Source organism: Eubalaena glacialis, chromosome 11 (assembly GCF_028564815.1).
Source record: "Eubalaena glacialis isolate mEubGla1 chromosome 11, mEubGla1.1.hap2.+ XY, whole genome shotgun sequence".
NCBI classification, from domain to species: Eukaryota; Metazoa; Chordata; class Mammalia; order Artiodactyla; family Balaenidae; genus Eubalaena; species Eubalaena glacialis.
The window spans coordinates 25,530,997-25,537,399 of NC_083726.1; the positions used below are offsets into that span (position 1 = coordinate 25,530,997).

A 6,403-nucleotide genomic window follows, 5' to 3' on the forward strand; every position below is an offset into this window, starting at 1 on the left:
AGGGCAGAAAAGCCAGCCCCTAGAGAAATCATGTAGGTGTGTAGTTTGCAGACCGTGCCCTAGGAAACTCTAGGGCAGTAATTAGAAAAAAAAAAAAATACACACACACACAATAAAGGGGCCCTGAGACTATATATATGGTATATATATACTATACATATATATATGGGGGGGGAGAATCCACGATATTTGCAATGTTTTAAATATTACTGAAGCTGGATGGCAAGCCCAAGCCCTGTTCTCCCCATCTGTGAAATGGGAAAACAATAGATTCTACCTGATTCTGTTTTGAGCATCATTTTGGAAGGGGAATAAAGAGAGGTGTGAAAGGGCTCTGCAAACTTAAAATGAAACTTTAAAGTGAGGAATGGTAGTTACGATTAGGAGGAGGATTAACGCAGCATAAAAGAAAAGCCACACAGGCTGCTGGCCGCAAAGGCTATAGCGGCAACAGGAAGGAGGTGGCTGGGCTTCCCCTTCCGTCTTGTTGGTTCCAGCCCAGAAACTCCACCCTGGCTGGAGAGAGAAGATTGAACCTTTTCGAAAGTCACGTCAACCATTCTCTCTTTTGTCAGACATTCAACGGTACTCTCTGCTTCCTATATGCATTTCTGTTTCTTCTCTCCCAACTCATTTTGCTTTGGTGTCTCTGCATCATTACTTACTAGCAAGTTACAAGCAACCTAATAGCTATTATTCATGGATGCCAGGCACTGTTCTAAGACTGCCTGTAATAACTAATTTCTCCTCCAAGTAACTCTAGGAGCTAGAGATAGTTGTTTTTTTGTTTGTTTTTTGGGTTTTTTTAGGCCACGCCATGCAGCATGCAGTATCTTAGTTCCCTGACCAAGGATCGAACCTGTGCCCCCTGCTCTGCGAGCACAGAGTCTTAACCACTGGACCGCCAGGGAAGTCCCAGAGATAGTTTTTTATTATCTCCATTTCACAGAGGAGGAAGCTGAGGCATGGAGAGGTTAAGTAATTTGCAGTCTTTAGCGGTGGATCTAAGATGCAAACTCCAGCAGTCTGGCTACAGGCTGTTGATGCTTTTGGTCACTAGACTAGAATTCCTTTCAAACTTGATGACGAACAAGACAATTGTGGGGAACAGATTCCAGGAAGCCCACCATACAGCAGTCCTTTAAGATCTCAAGCTAATACCCTGTGCAGAGGATTTACTGAGACTGGAAAGTGGGGCCCCTATCTGCCAGCTGAGCTCAGCCTTGAGACCCCTTTTGGGTTCACCAGCCCTGGGGAAGCAAGGAGGGAAGCCCAGGTAGCCTGACCTCACAGCCTGTCCTGCTCATCGTGAACCTAAACTGTCTTGAAAGGAGCACAAATTGGTAAAAGATTTTCAGAAACAAATGTTGAAGCAGGATGTTGGTATTCATGGAGACTCCCCATTCAGAATCAGTTTCCACCCATTGCTTCCGGCAATTGGTGAATATGACCGTAAACACATCAGTATCCAGAAGCAAGCTGCCAAAGACCCTCTGTTTCAGGAGGAACGCCCGGCCCTCACCGCTCAGGGAGGAGCTGAGATCATCTGATGCCAGGTGATGTTTACTGCTCTGACAGTTCCTGGGATCCATTCCTCCAGGATTTTGGACAGCGTATGCTCTGAAGGTGGCCTTTCCTCCTCAGAACATGATGTAACTCTCCGATCCTAAGCCTCAAATGGTTTGCAGATTTTCTGGGGTGACTATTTCCTGTGTTCTGAGATCCCAGGTGGTGAGAGCATTCTGCCTGAGAACTGTGGACAGCATTTGCATGGAAAGCCGCTCGTATCAGTCAGGAGGTGCTTGGTGGCCCAAAATGATGTACACAAGAAAGGGGAGTTTGTTGGCTTGTGTAACTGAACATCTCTGGAAAGATTTCAGGTGAGGATGGATATAGTGACTCAAACAAGTCACAGAAAAAAACCCAGCTTTCTTTTTATCTCTCTTCTCTGCTTTCCATGATGTCAAGTTCATTCTAAGGCTGGTTCCTATCAAAGGAACAAGAGGACTACTGGAAGCCTCAGGGAGCCAAGCTTGCTTCCTTGTTCATTTCCAGCAGGAACAGCTGTCCCAAATTATTAAATGAAAGTCCTGGGCCTCTGATTGGATCATCTAAGGTCATATGCCCAACACTGAACCAATCACTGTGGCCACGGGCAATAAGCAGACCGCGATCTTTTTAAAAATTGTTACGTGTGTGTGTGTGTGCCCGCTTGTGCACCCGTGTGTATTTTAGTTGAAGTTCCCTTGCAGGTCCTGCTTCCAGGAGTGGCTGCAAACATGGGAAAGGGGGAGGGATCATCTCTTCAACTTTCCCTTTATACACAGAACTAAACAGACAAGCACAGCATCACTACTGTGGTTAGAGGTTTGCAGTATGGGAAGGGGGAGGAACAAGTGGGGAGTCGGGGGTGTCGCTGAAAAAATACAGACCCTCCCTGAACTGCAGTGCTGCGGAGGCACTTGGTTTGCTTCAACTCAAGAGGAATCAGAAGATCAAAAGTGGTTTAGGAAGGCCAGACCACCAGGGATGGAGGGAGGAGGAAGGTCCATGAGGTGCGGGGCTGTTTGCAGCTGAGTGAAGAGACTGCCCTCCCCCTGCTGGAATCCCCCAAATCCCTCGGGTCAGGAAGGGGGGTAGCCTGAAACCCCAGTGGGTAGGTCTGGGGCTGCCAGATGCTCCAGGCAGGGGGCCGGGGTTCTCACAAAGGCTGTCCTCCAGGGAGAAGCAGCACTGTCCCTCCACCCCCAGCCCCGCTGCTTCTCTGCCAGGGTACAGCGGTCCTTGACTTCCTCCTACCAGCGTGCTTGTATTCACGCTCGATACCCTGGAGCTCCTTCTCTATGGGGTCCTTGGAGCTGGCATAGATCATTCTGCTCTTAAGGAGTACAGACTCAGGGGTCCAGAAGATCACTACCAGGTCCTCCTTTCACTCTCCTCGGTCTCCTAGTTTACTTCATAGAGGGCATAGCGGCAGTCCTTCTCCGGTGGTGCCCTGACAAAGCTGGCAAGGGGTCATCGTCAGCCTGGCCCACATCACCTACCAGGATCCCCTGGCCCTCCTCCCAGAGGATCTTACTGTCCTCACTCAGGCAGAAGAGCACCACCTTCTTGCAGTTCTTCACCTTAGCAGCTTGCGCACCTGCATGTCACTGAATCCCTGATGCCACCGTCAGAGACAGCCACGTGGGAGGTCATGTTTCCAGAAGTGAGAAGGACGTGGCAAGGTGAGCCAGAGAAGGTGAGAGCCCCTGCACTGCTGCAGGCATCCAACTCAGACCATGATTGCTTTCAATCAACCTACCCCTGCATCTGGGAAGCAAGCATCACGTCCCACCCCAGTACACTGTTCCTTTAATTTCTGACATGACTTTTTCTGAAGTCATTAAAAATACCAAATATGGTTCATGAGAGCGATAAAGTAAATGGCAACTGCATTCTTCTATTTGCTCAAGTCTCAATTTCTCCTTGGAATCATTCTTGACTCCTTCATTTCCCTCACCCAGGCCCACTTCCAATCAAATATCAAACCCTATTAGCTCTACTACAAAATATATCTGGAATCTGACCCCTTCTCACTTTATCCACGGTGTCACCCCAGGCTAAGTTATCATCATCTTCCATCAAAATATTGCAATGGCCTCCTACTTGGTTTCCTCTTACTTGCCCCTGCCCCCATCACCTCATCCACAGAGAAGCCAGAGTAATCTTTTTTAAATAGTAAGTCGTATCATGTCACTCTTCAGCTCAAGATCCTCCAGTGGTTCCCATATCACTCCAAAGAAAAGTCAAAAGGCATAACAATTGCCTAGGTGACCCTACATCTTCCAGCTTGTTACCTCTTCAATCTCATCTCCTACTATTCTCCCTTCACTCACTCTGCTTCAGCCAGACTGGCTTCTTGCTGCATCTTCAAAATAACAGGTATGCCCCTGCCTTAAGCCTTTTGTATGTGCTATTCCCAAAGTCTGCAACATCCCTCTTCCCAGTATCTTCTTAGTTCATTCCCTTTGTTCAAAAGTGATATTATCAGAAAGGTGCTATATGACCACCCTGTGTGAAAACATACCTAGTCTCTCTTTAAGCCACTGACCTTGCTTTATTTTTCATAGCACTTACCATTATCTAAAATATTTAAGCATATGTTTACATGTCATTTTTCTCCCCTCCTAGAATAAAAGTTCTATGATAGCAAGGTTATTCACCACGATAGCCCCAATATCTAGATCAGTAAAGGCATTCAATGAATAGTTATTGAAAATTAGTGAAAGATTTTGAACAAATAAGGCATAAAAGAGGAAACGGCTAACAACAGATGAAAAAATGTTCAACCTTTCCAATAAGCAAAGAAATTGGCCAATTTCTTGTTGGCCAAGATAATATTTTTGCCTATTAAATTGGCAAGAACAATCAAATAATAAATTCACTGCTGTTGATAAAGCAATGGAACTGATATTTTCATGTATTATTAGCAACCAGCCTCACTGATTTATTTACAAGATATTTATTGGGTACCTACTATATACCAACCATTGTGCAATTTTCCAGTATATACTCTAATCCATAATAAGGTTCAAAGTCTATGTATTGGTCAGGATAAACTAGGTTAGCTGTGGTAACAAAGTAACTCTGCAATCCTAGTAGATTACCATAACAAATTTGACATCTTGCTCACTCAACAAACCTACCCCAGATTGGGAGAGAGGTAGTATTTACATGTCACTTCCCTTCACATTTCATTGGCCAAAACTAGTCACACAGCCCTACCCAACAGCAAGAAGGCTAAGAAATGAAGTTTCCCACATGCCCAAAAGGAGAAGAGAAACAGATATTGGTAAATATTATTAATATCTACCATAACCTTTGATCAAGAAATCTTACCACCCTACTGGAATAATCTAAAACAGTTGAAGAGCCACATTAAGAAAAAATGTTCATTGATGTCTTATTTATTATTTTGATAGATTGAAAGAATCTTAAATGTTGAATACTGAGGAAATAGATAATGGAACTATGGTTCATCCATATAATCAATTATTATGCAGTCATAAAAATGATAGTTAATGAAGAATGTATATATATAATTATTATAAAATAGTAAGTAAAAATTAGGAAGTAAATGAAATGGATAATGTGATTATACCACCATAAAAATATACCGAATAAAAAATATTCTAAACAAATACATTAAAATGTATTCATTTAACAAATATTCATTCTACAAATACCTCCTAGATGTTAGGCTCTGTATATTTAGAGATTAAACATACGTACTGTTTGACCTGGAGATGCTACAGTCTTATAAGAATATTTAGGGTGGACTAAAAGAAACCCCTGTCTAAAATCAGAACAGTTATTCTAATAATTTTATGGTTACACCCAAGGATGAACTTTTATTCCATTTTGACTTGACATTTTACACACACACACACACAAAATGAAATATTACTCAGATGTAAAAAAATCTTGCCATTTGCAATAACATGGATGTAACTAGAGGGTATTACGCTAAGTGAAATAAGGCAGCCAGAAAAAGACAAATACCATATGGTCTCACTTGTAAGTGGAATCTAAAAAACAAAACAAAACAAAAACAGACTCATAGGGGCTTCCCTGGTGGCGCAGTGGTTGAGAATCTGCCTGCCAATGCAGGAGACACGGGTTCGTGCCCTGGTCTGGGAAGATCCCATGTGCCGCAGAGCAACTGGGCCCGTGAGCCACAACTACTGAGCCTGCGCGTCTGGAGCCTGTGCTCCGCAACAAGAGAGGCCACGATAGTGAGAGGCCCGCGCACCGCGATGAAGAGTGGCCCCCACTTGCCACAACTAGAGAAAGCCCTCGCACAGAAACGAAGACCCAACACAGCCATAAATAATAAATAAAAATAAAAATAAAAATTATAAAAAAAACAAACAAACAAAAAAAAACAGACCCATAGATACAGAGAAAAAATTGGTGGTTGCCAGAGGGAAGGGGTGAGAGCTAAATAGGTAAAGGGGATTAAGAGGTACAAACCTCCAGTTATAAAATAAATAAGCCTTGAGAATGTAATATACAGCATAAGGAATATGGTCAATAATATTGTAACAGCTTTGTATGGGGTTACTAGACTTCGTATGGTTACTAGACTTACCATGGAGAGCATTTCATAATGTATGCAAATATCTAATCACCAAGTAGTACACCTGAAACTAACATAATATTGTAGGTCAACTATATCTCAATATAAATAAATAAATAAATAAATAAATAAGGTACAAATTAAGAGAAGGTAATCCATAAGAAAATATGTATTTTAACATTCAGGTACAACTACACTGGAAGTCAAAAACATCTCCATGAATTCCAAAAAACATTCACTATGAGATGGTACCACCCCACTGAAAACCACTGACCTTCACCG

General features: G+C 43.0%; 1 pseudogene; it reads right to left on the bottom strand.

Moving 5' to 3' along the window:
• Positions 1-2,329: 2,329 nt before the first annotated feature.
• LOC133101134 (cofilin-1-like) lies at positions 2,330-3,198 on the bottom strand (annotated as a pseudogene).
• Positions 3,199-6,403: the final 3,205 nt, after the last annotated feature.